The sequence below is a fragment of the Macrobrachium rosenbergii genome, chromosome 51 (genome assembly GCF_040412425.1).
Source record: "Macrobrachium rosenbergii isolate ZJJX-2024 chromosome 51, ASM4041242v1, whole genome shotgun sequence".
Lineage (NCBI taxonomy): Eukaryota > Metazoa > Arthropoda > Malacostraca > Decapoda > Palaemonidae > Macrobrachium > Macrobrachium rosenbergii.
In genome coordinates, this window is record NC_089791.1 from 16191089 (window position 1) to 16210519 (window position 19431).

A 19431-nucleotide genomic window follows, 5' to 3' on the forward strand; every position below is an offset into this window, starting at 1 on the left:
TGGTGTTTTGGAATGTCGAATTTTTTTTTTTTTTTAAGTCAGAAGGTCATTCTTTTCCCTTTATACCCTTCGAATAATGCAGAGCAGTTTATTGCAGCATTATCCGGGCGATCAGCGCAAAAGTTCACATGTTTCGGATTGTTGTTTTGTGCTTAACCTTAATTTGGTGGGAGTGCATTTGAGTATCGGCCTAATTGTTGGAAATGAATAAAATTTCGGTGCATTTGATGTCGTTTTTCAATTAATTGGATTCCGCCGTTTGGTTTATGGTCGATTACCATCCCGGTGAGCTTTTTGCTCTTGCTGTTGAAATTTATCAGTGTTTATTATTCCTTTGCTCATTTAATACTAATTTTTATTCTATTTTTCTAATGCAGTACGATTATTTGGACGCTAATAATTAAGATTTCTTGTTCAGGTATAATATACTTACATAATGAAGTCTTGTGATCGTCACTTTGCTAGTGTTTTCAAACTGCTTGTCAGTGATGATGATAATTGTTTAAACTGCTTGTTTTCTTTGATGATTGATTTTTCTTTATATTTCTTTTTTACTTTGTTAAACAGTATGAGAGGGAGAAATAAAGGAATATTAAGCTCATCAAGGCTTTACTAGTGTAGCCTTCATAGTCTTTTAAATGGAGTGAATTATGCCGCCCATCCAGTGAAGTCTCTATCAGGGCGTGGAGTATCCTCGGATACCCAAACCCCCAGGGGAAAAAATATTAAATGCTATTCTTTAGAAAATTTTAACCGTCCATTTCTTAAAAAAATTTCAGTTATTCAGACTCTGCACTGGCATTAAAGGTTCGCTTGTAGGGGTTCGAGTCCTGTACAGTGGCATCTTGTTTTAAAGTCCATTATTTCAATATATCACTTAAATTATTTCAATGTCACTTTCTTTCGGATGGTTTTATACCTAAATGCACTAAACTTGACTAAGTACCTGACGATCCATAATCACACGCATGTTCATATACTGTACGTCAGAAATATTCATAATAAGTTTTCAATGATCTTTTAATTAGTTGTCGCAAATTTTCATCAAAATAAAGCATAGTTCAAAAACAAATAACTGTATTTTGTGTAAATTTCTTTTTAGTATATTTCAGTCACTAAGAATTTTTCAGCTTTCTTTTAAACCCTTTTTTTTTCTTGGAGGAATATATTTTCTTTGTAATCTTTGTGTGATGTATAGATTGTACAGCTCATGTTGCTATTTCTTTCTTCTAAGTAGAAAAAATTGATTTCCCCTTGATTATTTTATCTTGTATACTTCTTCATAGATTAGTGACCTGAGCATAAAAAAAGCGCATTTTCTTAAAAAAATGCGGTTCGTTTTTTGTTTTCGGTTTTTTACGTTTTCTCTCGCGCAGTAATTCTAAAATTAGCAGTTTCGACTGGTTTTCGGGTGCCGAAGTGAACGCTGCTGTGTTTTCATTTGTAAAGTGATATTCTCTGAATGCAATGTGGTGTTGCAATACAAATTACAATGGTTGCAGTAATTCTGGCGCTCCATTAGTATGGCGGAATAGTGGTCATTTTGTGTCGGGCGAGGAACATATTTTAGGATGTACTTGTAATCAAATTTAATGGTAACGTGATTCGGTAGCCAAACATGAGTACAATTAGGTATTAGAATATTACGTTAACTGTCTGGTTTTCGTTGATTTTATTCTTCTTTTCATTTGGATTAAAGTGAGCGAGACTGTAATGATTTTCCAATCAACTGGTAAAATTGATCATGCTGCTGTTTGGAAGTTTCGGAAGGCGACAAACTGAAAAACTTATCTTAAAAGTAATCTAAACTGAAGCAGAGTTTTAGTGCTCAGGTTATTGTCTGGTGTATCTCTCTCTCTCTCTCTCTCTCTCTCTCTCTCTCTCTCTCTAGTAAAGATCTGAAGCCCTTCTTAAAAGTTATATTGTTTTTTATGAAGACTGACCATACTTAATAGAGATGAAGGGATTATGATGTCTGTATTCACGACCCTCTTACATTAGGGCTTAACATTTTATATGGAACATTGGGATCGGGGGCGTGGATACATTTTTTACACGTATTAGTATAAAGTATAGTATTAACGTATGAAGTGTCATCGTATTTTAGTGATACTGAGTCTTGTTTGTACACACCCAAATACATACATGTCAGTATCTAGTATTACAGTATAAGGGCTCATCCCAGTTCAAAAACATTAAGCTTTGTCAAACATGCATACATACATACATGTACGTGAATATCAGTAATCTATATTAATGAACCAGAGTTGATTTTGTGTCAATCACAGTAAATATATACAGTACATCCATGCATACAATACATACCCACCAGTAACCTGTACAAAAGGAAGGTTAATCCCAACTCATTTATATGAAGCGTCTTTTCTAGTGTCTTTTTACGGTGTGTATCACTTACCTTTTCATCTTCCTTTTGTCTGTAACGAGCGCCCCTCTTTTACTCGATCTTTAAACTCCCCTTTGTGATCCTGTTTCGAGAAGAACTTTTACGGGTTATTATCTCTAAAACTGGAAGGAAATTCGTATCATCCTGAGGAGGAAAGTTTGGAGAAGTCTCAAAGGACGGACTTTTAGGCCTATTTGATATTTACTCTTCTCTAACAATGTTGAGGCTTTTCTTAATAGGGTCCCCTGTGCTCGTCTGTAAAGATGGCCGCCAAATCTTTGTTTCAGGTGTTTCCCTCCGACGATTCTTGAATTAGGAATATTTTTCTTCTGTTTCAGGGACCGGAATCGAGGAACCCCTGGCTTCATCAGACTGGAATTTGTGAAATGAATATCATAGAGCTCAAGGTAAGGAAGTTTTTTTTTTTATGAATGTGAGAAAAAAGAATCCAGTGAAGAAATTCGATCTGAACTGAAACACTGACTTGGAATTGGAATTAAAAAATGTAAATAGTGGGCCTTAGAGTGTTGTCTGCTGCAAAAACGCATAATATTGTTATCTGCCGGCATGGCGTCAGATTATGAAAGTAAAAAATTACACTATGCAGATATAATCAATATGGGTTACCACAGACAAAATGCCAGCATATCTGGTAATTGGAATAGTTTGAAATTCAGTGAATGTTATAAATCTGTGGATATATCAGAACCTCTTTAGGTGATATTTGTTGAGTACTGTTTCCAATAATTTTTTAGACATTATTTGCCAAGAACCACATGGCAAAATGTACCAGATAGAAACACATACCTATGAACCTAATCTTCCCAGTATACAAAATGTAATCAGTTGACAAATGCACCCAGTAGACAAAATATACTCAACTTACGAAATGTACACAACGGACTAAACGTATCCTGTGTACCTAATTGGCAAAATGTACCCAGTTTACCAAGTGGACAAAATACCCAATTGACTAATGAACTCTGTATACTGAATGTACCCAAATAGTCTGGGTAATTTTGAGTAGGGGTGTGCAAAACATGGTGCATACTTGTTTAGAGTGGATTTTGACTCTTTGGATGTTCCAGATGAAGATTTCGGCGGGTGCCACTCTGGCACTTTTGGGGAAATTGAAAAATTCAAGATGGCCACCTCTAGACATCCTGATTTGAGAAATCACTAAAGATTTCTAGAATAATTGAAAAATTGAAGGCCATTGTCACCTAAATCATAGTTTTAGAGGTCATAGAGATCAGCCAATCATATTGCATCAATTTCCAATGAAAATTATGGTTTGGAAAATCAAGATGACCGCCAACATGGACATTGATTCATAAAATCTCTTAGTTTTCCAAATTCCTTGAAAACAGATGGCAGTTGCATTTAGTTCAGAGTTTTAGAGATGGATGAAAATAATTTAATAAAAAACAAGATGGCGCCATTACAGACATTTACTATTAAATTATCAAGATTCATTGAAAACAGATGATAAATGCCTCTAGTTCATAACAAATGTAACTTTATTGACTAGCGAATTAAATGTACATTTTCAAAGACAGTCTTTTTTAGAACTCCAAGCTAGCTGTATTGTTTACTGAATCTAAATAAGAAAGTGAATGGTATGCGTCACTTTTTCAAAATCACTGAAACCACGTAATTAAGCTGCCTTGCAGTTCGACGGTAGATTTTTACATAGTCACCCAATGATATAGGATTTGTATGAACTATAAAATGAAATTGGTTGTTAAGCGCTACTTAGTCATCAGCTTTGTCAGGAGTCGCAGTTCTTCGAGTAAGACAATTGTCTTCCCCACCACATTTACAAAACACAGAACAATCTAGTTGTGATGAAGCACAACTGCATCTTAATGTAGAGCAAGGTTGTTCAGAAGCACAAGAACATTGGATTAATTTCAGGAGTTCTGGTGGAGCTGTTTCCATATCTTTTGAAATAGTGACTGGCTAGAGACATATAAAGTGTTCATCCTTTGCCCATCCATGGTTATAAACATCCATAGTCCCAGTTTTTGACAGCCAAAACTGAAACCGAATACCACTCATCATTTCTCCTGGAGTGTGCTTTACACCATAACGAACTGAAATGAATGCAGTTGCCTCCTTGATGGCTTCTCCAATATCTGAGTCTGGGTTACCGGTACAAGTTAATTTGTGGCCACACTGCAAGCCCTTGATCACTTTTGCCTTGCCAATACCATAATACGCTCCAACAGTATCACAACCTGTCACAGCAAGTGCTGAAACTAAATATGGTATGATGTCACTATGCTTTTCACTGGTTTCTCCAATATCTACAGATGCTCGGCCAGGATTGGTCGCTTTCATCTGGACCACTGATGTTAATTTCTCTTCATGGTAGAAGTGAAGTAACCACATCAAAGACATCAGTGTCATAACAAACCACTTTGATAGACCTGCGTCCCTTTGCTGCAAAATTCATCACCTGTTGGGGAATTATGACATCTGCCTCTTCATGGGTAGTGGTAAGATGAAGACATTCATGAAGAGACCGATCCTTGACTTCAATTGGAACAGGGTCTTTTCCTGTTATGATGAGGGATGATGGGGTAGGATTCTGTTGAACTTTCTTAGGAAGTTCCGTACAGATGATATTTATAAGTTGCTCCTTGTTCTTAGGCATAGTCAGTATAACTGATTGAGGTAGCAGTGGAGTATCCAATGAGAGCTTACATTGACATGTTGTTACTTTCCTGGATCGGGAAGAGTGAGTTCCATCTTTGATACTATAATCTCTATATCTGTCAAACACCAAATGCACATGGGCACATTGAGACAACCTAGCAAGTATATAAGCCATGAACCCACCAACAAAGTCTTTAATTTGCCCATTTACTGGCCAGTGAACCACCCAAAGGATAGCACAGCCATCAAGCACAATGGCATTTGGCTTCTCAGATATTCTTGATGATACTTCAACTTTGAGATTCTTCTTCAAAGTGGCCTTCGCTTTGGCAATCCTGAGTCGAGGCAGACCATTCTCTTTTTTAAATATGGATAATGGACCAGTTCATACTTCAAAACCTCTTTCACAGAAATGTCCCGACCTGTTGCTAAAGATAAGACCTGTATCAATATGTCCATCCGGCACTGTTTTAATTGCTTCTTGGTAGTGGCTGCTATTTTTGTAACTTTGCTTGGTATACTCTTGTGGAAGTTATCAGGCAAACCCATCTCAAGCTCTTTCATCTGTTTTGTTCCAGTGTTGACAGCTTGATCTGCATTGACCTTCCCTCTATAGACCCCTCCAGTCACAATATTTACAAGTGCATCATCAGTAGAGCTGTCATTTATATTAAAGGGTCAATGCACTGTTGAAGTTTCTCTTATTTTTTGTCTGTCCTTATCATCAGTCCTTATTCTAGAAGCTGTCTCTTCTTTGTGCTTGTCTTTAGATATCGGCTCCCCTTTTCCCAGGTCCGCAACATCTTTAATAAGTCTGCTACAGATGTGCAAACTCAATGCCAGCGCTTCACTGCTGCTTGGTCTAGAGTAATTCCAGTCAAACCACCAGGACCATGTCCAAAGCGCATTAATATAGTCTCTTTCATTATGTCTGTCCATATCCCATTCCAAATACAAGCTTGATGTCGCTGAGTTGCCCTCTGAGGAATCTTTCTAATGTTTTTAAAAGATAAAGGAAACCTTATAGCATAATTTATTTTACCTTGCTAATCAGCCTATGCTTTGACTAGGTCTATACTTTTTAGATAAGCATCCAGTATGGCAGCCATCTTGAATTTCCAAAGGGGTGGTTATCGTTCAGAATTATTCAGAGACCTTCAAAACTCTGAACAATATGAAGTTTAAATATCGGTTGCCGTGAAATCTTGAAGAAAAAAGTGATTTCATGGATCATCTTCAGTGATGGCTTCCATCTTGGATTTTTAAACAATGATGTCAGTCACTGAATATGCATATCAGACAAATGTAATTCATAAAAATATGAATTAAGTAATATTTGCCCATTTTTTGCCAATTAAACTGGCAGTTTTGAGAGATTTCCTGAACTGGTATATCTAATGGCGGCCATCTTGAATATTTTAATTTCCCCAAGGGTGAAAAGGTGGCACTTATCAGAATTTTCATCTGGGGCATCTAAAGTGTCAAAATCCACTTCAAACAACTATGCATCGCATAATGCACACTTCGGCTAAAAATCGGGACTTGGCTCCCGGACTAAAATTGCCCAGTTGACTAATGTACCAAATGTATTAAATGTACCCAAAGGACAAAGTGTACCTATTTGATGCATTTGGTGCATTAGGGGCATTTCCCCCCATGATAAATATTCTGTTCAGTGGGTACATTTAGAGTATGGGTACATTGGATATATTTTGTTTGTTGGGGACATTTGGTGTATTGGTACGTTTTTCCAGTTTGTTAAGCTCATTTGTAGATTAGCAACGGAACTGTTGTGTGTGTATATATACATATATATATATATATATATATATATATATATATATATATATATATATATATATATATATATATATATATATATATGTATATATATATATATGTATATATATATATACATACATACGGGGTGTGTATATATATATGAATTTTTTATCACACCGTGATTTAAATACAATCATGAAGCTACAAATATATTTCTTAAGGTATCAAATTCACGCTACCATTCCGGCTGTCTTATCACCATTCATTATTAATATTGTAATAGTGAATTTGATATTATTGCGACATTTGTAGCTTCATGATATATATATATATATATATATATATATATATATATATATATATATATATATATATATATATATATATACATATACATATATATATATGTATATATATATTGTTGTTGATTTTAAACATGTACATAATGGTACAATGATTATATTGTGTATATTTTGTTCATTGTGTTTTTCTTCAGGGAACATTGCCCCAACAAAAAAAGAGAAAAATGGGGACGGGGGACCGAGAACTTGACAAACAACTTCTACAGGTTCGGAGATATCTCCTGATTCTTAGGAATCGGTGCAAAAACACCAATAACTTAAAAACAATAATCGTCAGGAAGGGTGTTTTGACGATCGACACAAATATATTTCTTAAGGTACACCTCTCCAAATTTCAAAGTACACTAGGTACATGCTGTTTATCCAGTAGCTGTCTTATCACCATTCATTATTAATATTGTAATAGAATGTATCTCTCTCTCTCTCTCTCTTCTTCGTGACTTGTACTTCTTTATTGCAAGCCATTGATGATTTTTGTGTGGCACAAGAGATCTCTCTCTCTCTCTCGTTAAGATGTCTAGGAATTCTTTTCTTACTCTCTAACAACGTATTCTTTCTTTCATTTGTTCTTCTCAAGTAGTGATTTTTCTAAGATATCTGCTCGTTTCAAGTCCCTAATGCCGAGTAAAATCTTCATGGTTCCACATTTTTCATACGAAATCTTTCCGGGCAGTTTAAAGTCTAGAGATTTTAAAACGAGAGTATATCTTTTAAATAATGGCTTCTCAGATAAAGAATTAAGTTTTCCTTTAGCCTTTTAGTCACTGTGTTTTAGTTTCTGATTTTCCACATTGTTATGCTGGCCCCTCCCAACAGTTTCCTGGTATGTGAAGATAATTGAAATAAAATATGAAGGTTCCGATGACCAAAAAGATATAATGGATTATGAATACTGGTAAATACAGACTAGTTAGGCGAATAACATTTTACCTTTTGAAATATATACATGTGGTATATATATATATATATATATATAGGCTTTTTATATATTATGTGTGTGTATTAAATTAAACACACATATAATGTTTATTATGTAAATATGCTGCATTTTTTGCATTTTCTTTCTTTCAGTAAAAAAATCCATATTGATGACAAAACACCGATTGAGTTTTGGAATATATCCACAGTAAAAACTGGAACAGGGGAGATGATGTATGTGTGTCAACATATATATATATATATATATATATATATATATATCCCCGGCAAATATATATATATATAAAATTATATATATATATATATATATATCTTAACAAATGATAAATTTTTTGCCGTATTAGACCAGGGGTGCAGTATTCTTTATTTTTGTACATTTGCCGGGAAGGATAAGTATTCATTTGCGGTATAAAACCTCAAAATCATCATCATCATAATACAAAGAAAACCGACAATGTTGAAGAGAATCAATAAAATTACAATAAAATTTTGTCATGAAGGAAATAAATTTTCAGCAAAAATACTAAAGAAAAACAAATAAAATGGGACAATGGGTAAATACAGTCTAAATGGGTGAGACGTAAAATGAAAAATTAAATATACAAACATAAAAATATGAAAAGTACAGAAAACTACTGTGAAACAGACAGATACACTCACAAGTAAAACCGCAGAATTAAATAACCTAGTTGTACCTTTTATTTTATGCAAAATACAAATTTATATAGCAAAATAGTTGAATACCAATGTGTGTCTGTTTGTAACATGTATGTCCTTATATGTATTATATTCATCTGTTTTATATATTCTATATGACTCTGAAATTAAAGGTCAGTCTATTTGAACAAAGACAGTACACACATATATATATATATAAAATCCCAGGTCAGTGAAATATATATATATATGTGTGTGTGTGTGTAAACTGTGTTCTCTGTGGCAGACATACATAAAAGTGGTTTGGCAAACACCAAATGACTAATAAATTCTATAAAATAGAAATTGACCTCTGTGTTCCATGTTGTAAATTCTATAGTCTGCAATCCAGGGCGATGTGTGCCTTTAGGTCACACTGAGTATCCCACATATCATAAAATTCCCACACTGCGATATGCACCATAACTGAAACAAGTAATTTGGCACACAACGCCAACAGAATTAAGGTCCACAGGCAATATGACCACATCTATTATCTCAAATTGATCACAATTGTAAAAAAGGATTACAGAAAACAAACCGGAAACTGGCTGATCTGAGGGAAACAATGCTTAAATAGCCAGCTGTAACTTTTTCGGACCATATGGGCTACTATGACCAAAGGTAAGGCAATTTAAGACTTTACATCTTTACTAGCAGTACTGTACACCGGTCTGGGACAAAAACTTTTCATTTAAAAGAGCCTACAATGTTCGTTGTGATTTTTATTATTTCATCAAGATATGGTTTTCCTCCAGAATTATTTTTCTGAAAACTCATATCCCATTTTTTTATTTTACAAAGTTCTGACAAAATTTTTAAATGAAAAGTTTTGTCCCAGACCGGTGTACAGTACTGCTAGTAAAGATGTAAAGTACATTAAATTGCCTCACCTTGGTCATAGTAGCTATATGGTCCGAAAAAGTTACAAGAAATACTTGAGCATTGTTTCCCTCAAATCAGTTTCCGGTTTGTTTTCTCTGTAATCCTTTGACAATAAGATCACTTTTGAGAGAGAAGCCTACTCTGCCTGTGGACCTTAATTCCTGTGTCGTTTACTTGTTCACTTGTTCGCAGTGTGGTCTGCGATACGTGGGATCTAGTTCCCGCTGGCTCAGACACAGAATTTTGGAACACAGAGGTCTTTCTATTAGAACTAGGTTCCTTTCCAAACCACCCTTTTTCTGCCATTAGAGAACACAGTTTAGCACAGGACCATCCTTTCACTGACCTGGATTTTCGGGTACTGTCTTATTGTTCAAATAGACTGACCTTTTAATTTCAGAGTCATGACTATTAAAAAGATGAAGCCGTAAATTGAACAACAACTCGTCTGGTATTCAACTAGCTATCGTGTAATTTCATAGTAGGTACTCAATTAGGTCGTTAAATATTTTACTTTGTGAGTGGTAGTTTGTTGACATTTCACTTTAGTTTTATTTTCATATTTTTATGTTTGTGTTTTTAATTTTTTCGTTATTTTACGTCTCACCCTTTTAGTTTGTATTTACTTGTTCATTTTATATATTTCGTTAGTATTTTGCTGAAGATTTATTATGACAATTCATTTTATTGTAATTTTATTGATTCTCATCCTTGTCGGTTTTTTTCAGCCTGATGGTGAGGTTTTATACCTGAAAAGCTTGTACAATAAAGAATGTTCTTCCTGGTCTTGGCAATATTATTTATCATTAAGCTAAGATTTCCAAGTAGCCGCCTAATTACTGAGACTATATATATATATATATATATATATATATATATATATATATATATATATATAATAAATATATATACATATATATATGTATATATATATATATATATATATATATATATATATATATATATATATATATATATATATATATTTTAGATAGAGAGTGGTCTAGGCAGCATGGGCCCCCGGTCATGTTCAGTTTATATTTTTGTAGGAACAAATTATCTTTTTGTAAGTATATCTTAGTTTAACCAGACCACTGAGCTGGTTAACAGCTCTCCTAGGGCTGGCCCGAAGGATTAGATTTATTTTTACGTGGCTAAGAACCAACTGGTTACCTAGCAACGGGACCTACAGCTTATTGTGGAATCCGAACCACATTATGACGAGAAATGAATTTCTATCACCAGAAATAAATTCCTCTAACTCTTCACTGGCGGCTCGGAGAGTCGAACGCTGGGCCAACAGCGTTCCAGTCGAAAGCTCTACCCACCCCTCCAAAGAAGAACTATCTTCTTTGTAAATAACAGACATATTCTTCAAGGTTAATCAAGTGGAAAAGGTAGTTTATACTTTATTGTCCCTTTGAATATATATAAATTTCCACCTTCTATGAATGGGCTTCTGTACTGGAGTCAGCTTGGTCCAAGACTAAAATAAAGTAAGCCCAAAACTTGCCCGTAAAAACAGTCCATGTTACTTCATACCAGAGAGACAAATGTGAAAGTTTCTAAGTCTCGTCTACGCTGAGAGATGGGTCACTTATTCACCATTCTCTCTCTCTCTCTCTCTCACCATCGAATCCACATCGGGTAACCCTCGAACTGCGTATTTGACCTTTCACCTTTGCTTTGTACGATAAACTGCTGAGCTTGCTTGTAACCAACGGCCACGGAATATTCGTTCCCTTCTCTCTTGAATATACTGACCCTTAGTCACAAGACCACGTGGTTTCAGTCTATGTCATAGTCTCAATAATAGTTTCTGTAACGGTCTCTCTGTAACACACACACATACAGATACACACATACAAATATACATTATCTCCCCATCCCTTTTTTCCAGTTTCTACTATAGGTATTCCTAAACTTGCATTAATTTGTCAGCCGTATGGATGGGTGGAAAAAATGGAAAGTCGCATATGAACTAATCGCACATGCACCAACGGCATATAATAACAACCAGTTCTCACGATCTCGTGGCTGCGACAGAATTTCACAACCAGGAACTGAAATATTTAGGGGACGAAGCGTAAAGTTCAATTTTTATATTAAATATTCATTCAGTGTTTCGTCTTCGAAATGAGGTACAGGTCAATTCATAGCGCAAGTTGCAGTGGAATGTAAATAAATTTTTGGTCTTGAGCATTACTAACGATCTAAGACAGAACCATAGACTTCTTAACGGACAAAAGCTCTATCCTTAAGTATCTATCCTCAAGCATCTTAAAACTGAACAGTCAAATACGTAATAACCTTGCGAACTGAACAAGTGTAAGATTCGTTGTCCTTTACTATATTAGTGTAGTCACTGAAGCCTGTGTAACAGACTGACGAGTATATATAGAATTTATTTGGAACAATAAGGAAAAAGGAACGCAAATATAAATCCTGTCCCTAAGATATGACAAAATGAAGTTGAAATGTGAGCGAGGTAGCCATATATACCTTCTATTTTTTCCAGCGGTTCCTCCACCATCGTTTCATAAATTCTGGAACATTGTTTTGTCACGTTAAATGCGTAGAGTCGAAGTCACTCAGTGTAGAGATATTTGTTGAATGGGGGGGAAAAACCTTTGTTGTTACAGCGAGGGAAATTGTCATAGCAAGGAGAGAAGCGTCAAGTTCAAACCTTTTAAACTCCAGGTTTGAGAGCTAATGGGTTTTTTACTCCTCTCTCTCTCTCTCTCTCTCTCTCTCTCTCTCAAGGTAATTCCCACCTAGAACGCTGGAATCACTCTACAGATATTCTCTCTCTCTCTCTCTCTCTCTCTCTCTCTCTCTCTCTCTCTCATTCTTTACCAATGTATAGAACCGTGTAAATATTTGTTTTTATTTTTGTACATGAGAAAGAGCTTGTGGCCGTTTGTCTTCCAGAAATACAGACCCGGGGACGAAGCAAATCCAAATAATGAATATCATTAACATTATCCCCAGTTTCTGTTCCGTCGGATGCATCAAAGGAGAGCTACAACAAAGCATAATTATATATTTCCCTCTCTGAATATGTTTTCTCGCAAAGACAGAATCCCTTTTCTCCGAGTTAATGAAATGCGATCCTCGTTCTTTTCCGCAAGAACATTAACTTTCTTTTTTATAGGTGTTATTTTGTATGCTGTTTGTAGTATGGGATTTTTAGGAGCATTTCTTATTGCCATGCTTATCCTTACTGCCGCTTTTTCCCAACTAAAGTTCAAGTGAACTTTAGTGCATGAGTTTCTGCTCCCACATATTCTTTTACTTTTACTGGAGTTTTCGTTTTACTTAACTCCAGTAAAACGAGAGCTCTGTTGATTAGCAGATCTCGTACAGATTTTCCACCACATCCTCTCCTTCAGGTGGATGGGACTTTGCTGAATGAGCCTGACGCTTCTAATTATTTTTGATGTAACTTTTGACCCACATCTTATTTTTTGGAAAAACATCAAATGAAAGTTTCAGCAAATGGCGTACGAAAGTTTGGTATTGTTCATAAGGCCTCATATATTTATAACAGTGATGAAATCAACGCAACATGATTTAAGTCATTTGCCCTTCCTTTACTAGAATACTGTTCTCCGGTGTGGATGTCTGCTTCTGCCAGAGATTTATCCCTTTTAGATAGAGGGGTTCGTTGTAGTAGGTTTCTGCTTCCTAATATTAGCAGTTATGACTTGGACCATCGACGGATGGTCTCTTGCTTGTCACTTTTTCATAAGCTGGATTTTAATAGAGATCTTTCACATTCACAATTGATCCCTGATCCCCTTTTCCTGAGGAGAACAACCAGATTCGCTGAACAGTAGCACCAATATGCAGTAAATGTGTCTCGCTGTCGAACTTCTCAGTTCCAGAGGTCCTTTATTCTTCACACCATTGGACTGTGGAACAGTCTCGCTGACGATGTCGTGCAATTGGAACTTCAAAAGTTCAAGCAAAGATGCAATGCATTACTACCGTAATGCTGTTCTCCTTGCACTTTACTACATTTTTATCTATTTATTAATTTATTAATCTCTTTTCTCTTTCTAATAAGTGGGATCTCTTCTTTATGTATTTCCCTTTACCTTCTCTTCCTAATGAGCACCATATTCTTTGGAAGCTTAAATTTCAACTTAGTGGCCTCCTGTAGGCGTGTTCAATATGAATAGGGTTCATCTTCTAAATAATAATAATTTAGACTACAGGCGTTTATCATCACCTTCATATTTGCTGTTGTCGTGGTTAATATATCGTTACAAATGTGCCTGGTCTTTGTTATTTCGGCGGTTATTATCATTGTTATCTAGATTACTGGGTCTTTGATTAGTTTTCCTGTGGCTGTGGATAATGCTTACATCAGCCAGTAGACGTGCACTTCATGTGAAAGGAAATGTGTATTATTCTCTTACTGTTATCTTCTATGTATGTATATATATATACATATATATATATACAGTATATATATATATTCTAGTATATATATATATATTATATATGTATGTATATATATATACATATATATATATATATATTAGTATATATATATATATATATATATATATATATATATATATATATATATATATATATATATATATATCGAAAAATTAATTTCCTTTGGTAGAATGGTGTAGCAGGCTCTCTGGAGTCTTTTAATGAGGCATGTGAAATGAATGAAGATAATTATGTATGCATTTGTTATTTCAGTTGCAGTGCATTTCCCGGTAAAACTGAAGGTAGGAAGAAAATGTTCTTTATTTATTACTGCTTCTCTTTGGTTGCGAGATTGCACGTTTATTTGACCTCTTCAGCTTAGAGTTGACTCTTAACCTTGTTTGGTGACGCATCTAACTCACAATTATCCCTGTTTGTATTATTACCCCCAATATAATGGCCCTTGTTTGTTTCATTTCTGCATTATCAATGTCAATCCTTTACGTATACCTCCGTTATAGTGGTTTTTATAGATGTATGATAATGGTACTTCTTTTGCATCTCCATTAAAATTATCGCTGTTTTGTGTTTTACCTGAGTTACAGAGGCCTTGATTTGTTCCAGATCTGCTTGATAATTTTCTTTGTTTCATATCCGCAGTTTAGATATGTTTAATATCTACGTTATGTTTGTCCCTGTTAGATTTTATTTGTGCTCTAGTTATCGTTTGCATTTATATCTAAGTTGTAGTGGTTTTTGTTCGTTTAATTGTGTTTTACATCTGCTGTAAAATTTTCATAGTTTGTTTTATTTGTTTTATATAATCTTTTTTTACATATGCTATAACTGTTCTTGTTTGCTTTAGGCAGGGCGTGTGATACAACACTCTTGTTGCTTTATATCTGCGTTATTATTATCCTTTTCTCTGTTAAATATGGATTATAGTAATCCTTCAGTGTTTTGCATCGGCCTTGTACTTGTCTTTTTATGTTTTATATATACACTCTGTTTGCAGGTTTGCTTTTCTGTGTACATTATTATTGTCCTTGCTCGTTAATATCCCCGTTATATTTGTTATGAATCCTTCACAACTGCCTTTTTGTGTTTAATAATTTTCTTTGCGCTTTATGTTTACTTTAATTTTCCTCTTGTGTGCTATGAACCTGTATCATAATTGTCCGTTTATTTTAGCATTGCGTAAAAATGTCACAATTTTCATTGTAGTTGTAACTTAGGGAGTTCGGATAAACGACAAAAATAATGTCAGGTTACTGTGAGGAAGAAAGCTGATTGGATTGGGAATAGTGTATCATCAGTTATACAAATAGAAAAAAATGTGTTTATAAGACATTCCTCTAGAGTAGGGTTGCATGAATATGGAGCCTCTGAATAACATTCCTGGAGATACCTTAATGAGGCATAAATTTCTCAGGATATTTTTTTAGGCGAGAGGAATGAAGAGCTTCAGGAAAACTAATTGAAAATGTTCGAGCAGGCAGTAGGAGTGTTCCTTTCAGAAGAGGAGCCGACAGATGAAGGTGAGAACTAGGTAACGAAGTAAAGTAGGGAGAACACAGTAAAAAAAATTAGCTAGGAATAAGAAAAATAAGAAACGTGTAAAGGAAATTACTTAATTATATGAGTTTATTAAAACAAGGCAGAATATCAGCGTTGAGGAAAAAGAATGAAGTGATAAAAAAAGAAAAAATGACCCGGTATTGTTTTTCGTGAGAGAGAAAAATGAAATAGATTTGCAAGAAAAAGCCTTTGAATTAAGCAAAAACTGGAATATCTGGTGGTTCCCCTTAGACACATCCGATGAAAGGGAAGAGAAGAGGCTCTTTCCCCCCAAAATATAAAAGAGGAAAATTGATATGGAGTTTCTATGGTTGTTGGAAACAATTTTCTGGAAGTGAGGGACTGATATGAAATCTTGTTTGCGGGTTGAGATTTGATTTGCCTGTTGCGTTGTTATGCGATTTTATTTAACTGCGGCGCGGCACGTCATCGCTTCCACAGAGAGAGAGAGAGAGAGAGAGAGAGAGAGAGAGAGAGAGAGAGAGAGGAGAGAGAGAGAGAGAGACACTTTTACACATTTAACGTCGACTTTTTATTTTTCTTTTTTTGTTGTGCTTATAAATAAAACAAGATCTTGGAGAAATAGAGTTACAGAAACTTTTTTGGTTTTTAAATGAGGAAAAAGACTAGAGAAGAGAGAGGAAAAGAAAAAGAGGAAATGAAAGGGTGAAGTTATTCTCAATATCTGTTCGTTTTGCTTTAGAAATGAGGAATAAAGGCTAGTGGTTGATCTGAGGGAAGGAGAGGGGTGAAAGAGTGCTACCGTTTTTTTTAACCTGTTTTGTTTTATGAATGAAGTTAACTATTTTACGTCTATTTTGTTTTATAAATAAAGAAACAGTAGTATGAGAAACACTACAACATTTTAACGTTAACTTTTCCTAGTTATAATAAAAGTCTAAGAGAAAGAGATAAAAAATTTGTTGTCAAAATGCTGAGGTCGTTGTTAAAATATTCTCAGTATTCACGGTTGTTAGTATTAAATGTTTGAGGGAGATATGTTCAATTATTCTCTCTCTCTGATTCTCTAACTTGTGGGATATTCTGTAAAGTAAACGCAGAGTCACCTTTGTACACATTCCGTATTGTCCCTGTCCTGTGTTCATAATGATGTTTTAATTTCCCTTTTCCTGTAATTCCTGGCAACTTGTGTTTTTTCGAGCTCCTTAACTAATTCCCCTTCTTTCAGTTTCCACATTCATTCACACGACACATTATCATCTGTTATTTTTACAAAAGCTCTTGTTATGAGTTCCTTCGTACTCATGGAATTTAGTCCCCCCTTTTACAGTAACTGGTGCAAAATTAAGAAGTGTAGAGAATTTAATTAACGCATTGTTTGTGTTTTGATTCTCTTTTCTTTGCGTTGGTTTCTGCATATGTTAGCTTCTCGATTTATGTTTTTGACATTTTTCACTTTAGCATTCTTTCTGGAAAACAGCTTGTTTTCTTTGTTCTGTTCTTTTATGTGACCTAGCTGTTTTTGTTCGCAACACTAGGCAGGCTGCTGCTGCAAACAGTATGTCGTTTTTTAGTATCAGGTTTAATACTAATCAGTTGGCTAGGAGTTGTATTTGGGATACGACTACAGTGTGGAATTGTTTGCTAGTACAGTTGTGGAGTCTTCTTGTCTTTGAATGTTTAAGCCAGGAGAAAATTCATTCCTGCTTTCTGCTGACATCTCCTGAATTAAGGTGTACTGGTTTTATTTTCTGTTCCCTCATAGTTAACTATTAATGACCTTTTCCCTTAACTTGTTTCTCTTTGCAGGCTGATTTACCTTTGGAGCCCTCTTGGGGTTTATAGTCTGTTGACTCTGTCCATAAGGCTTTTCAGCTGAAGATTTAGAAAAAGAAAGAATGAAAGCTCAGGCATTTCTGTTTAACTAAAGAAATATAATTTGTCCGTGGAAAATATTGTTATATAGCAGTAATAATAATAATAATAATAATAATAATAATAATAATAATAATAATAATAATAATAATAATAATAATGTTATATGCATTGCCATCTGTATCCATATTTTTTTGTTCGTAACAACTACCCTAATCATATATTACCGTAAATTTTGACGGTATTGGAACATTAGGAACAATAATATCACTACTGATAATGATAAGCTTACTTGATTTCAGGTCTGTTTGCAATTAGAATGTACATTGTCCATATGTGTTGATCCATAACTGATTCATGGTTGAGTGGTTTACCAGTGTTGCGATGACTGGGTAGCACGCTTGTCTCTTTTGAGTATTTTCTGGTTGAAAGCTTCAGCTTTCAGTTGAAAAACATTCTTTTATTTCATGAAGTTTTGGTGCATTATGCTTACCTTTGAGAGGAGGTTAATTACGACAACATTCTTTTGTGACTTGCATTGTACCTGTAATATTTAGTTTCTGGCGTCTTTGTATTCATTAAAAGGACTCGGGAATCCAGACTTTATTATCATCATTATAGAAAACCTGTTTATCGCTGTAAATGTCTTGCTGGCGATCTTCTCTGAAACTGATAAAGCCGTAGTTTTGAATTTTGTTCCTGTTATTTTTAGACGTGTTTGCATGATAAATTTTATAATTCTTTGATTAAGCCATAAATCACTTATAGTTTAGTGCAACAGTTTTCATCCATTTTCTTTCAAGAGTGTAACAGCCGCACTTTGCATGATTAAAAAGAAATTAAATTCCAAGATTCCTTCGCACATTCCAGTTTACTACTTTTGACGCGCGCACAGTGCGCACTGCGCCGCAAGCGGTATACAATACTTAGTTCTTTGCAAGTCCTTTCGACTTCCGGGAGCACTGATTTCCGTTGCTATTTTTCATCTATTTCCGCTTACCTATCCAAATTCATAATTTATCATAAGCAGCGTTGAGAGCGAGAGCTGCATCAGCTGCATTCATTTTATATAGTTTACTCTTACTTTCCAATTATTGCTTTTTTCTGCCAGTAATTCGCTGATGTTTGTTGTTTTTTGGAGAGGAAAATAGTTGCAAACTGGGGTAATTTTATTTAGGAAGAATACTCTGTAACAGAGTAACTATGCTGGTAACTGAAATGTGTCGTTCATCTTCCGTAGAGTTTTTTTCTTCAGGAGAAATCGGCATTGGTATTGTTCTAGGCCAGGTTCCTCTCAGGCCCTAATATTTTCCTCTCCAAAAAATGACGAACAATGACGAGTTAATGACAGAATGTAGTAACCATAAAAATGCAATCATTAGAAGGACAGAAAAAGTTATGTGAAACAGAATGCAGCTAATGCAGCTATCACTTCCAACAGTACGTATTCTTCCTACTACTACTACTACTACTACTACTACTACTACTACTACTACTACTACTACTACTACTACTACTACTAACTAATAATAATAATAATAATAATAATTTTTAAAAATTAACGAAAATAAAAAAAAATATAAAAAATTACCCCCACGTTAAATCGCCTTTAACTTCGCTCATCTGTAGCCCGTAACCTCATTCCTAAATATTTAATGGCTTTCTAAATGTTTAGTTGATGTTTACATAAACCTAAACGATGAATAGTATTCCAAGTGCTGGGGGGAAAGGCCAGTCATTCCAAGGTTCTACCGAGAAGTGTGGATTTCATAGTATTTTTTAAAAAGTTTTGTTAAACAATGTCTCGTGCAGATCACATTCCACGTTCGAAGTGGTTTT

The 19431-nt window shown here is 34.8% G+C and overlaps 1 long non-coding RNA gene across 1 annotated transcript in view; it reads left to right on the forward strand.

Moving 5' to 3' along the window:
- Positions 1–19431, forward strand: part of LOC136833150 (uncharacterized) — a 147416-nt gene that overhangs the window by 91579 nt on the left and 36406 nt on the right. Inside the window, exons 2-3 of the long non-coding RNA XR_010851371.1 lie at positions 2743–2811; positions 14452–14480. This is a non-coding gene — a long non-coding RNA (uncharacterized lncRNA). The remainder of the gene's footprint in view (positions 1–2742; positions 2812–14451; positions 14481–19431) is intronic.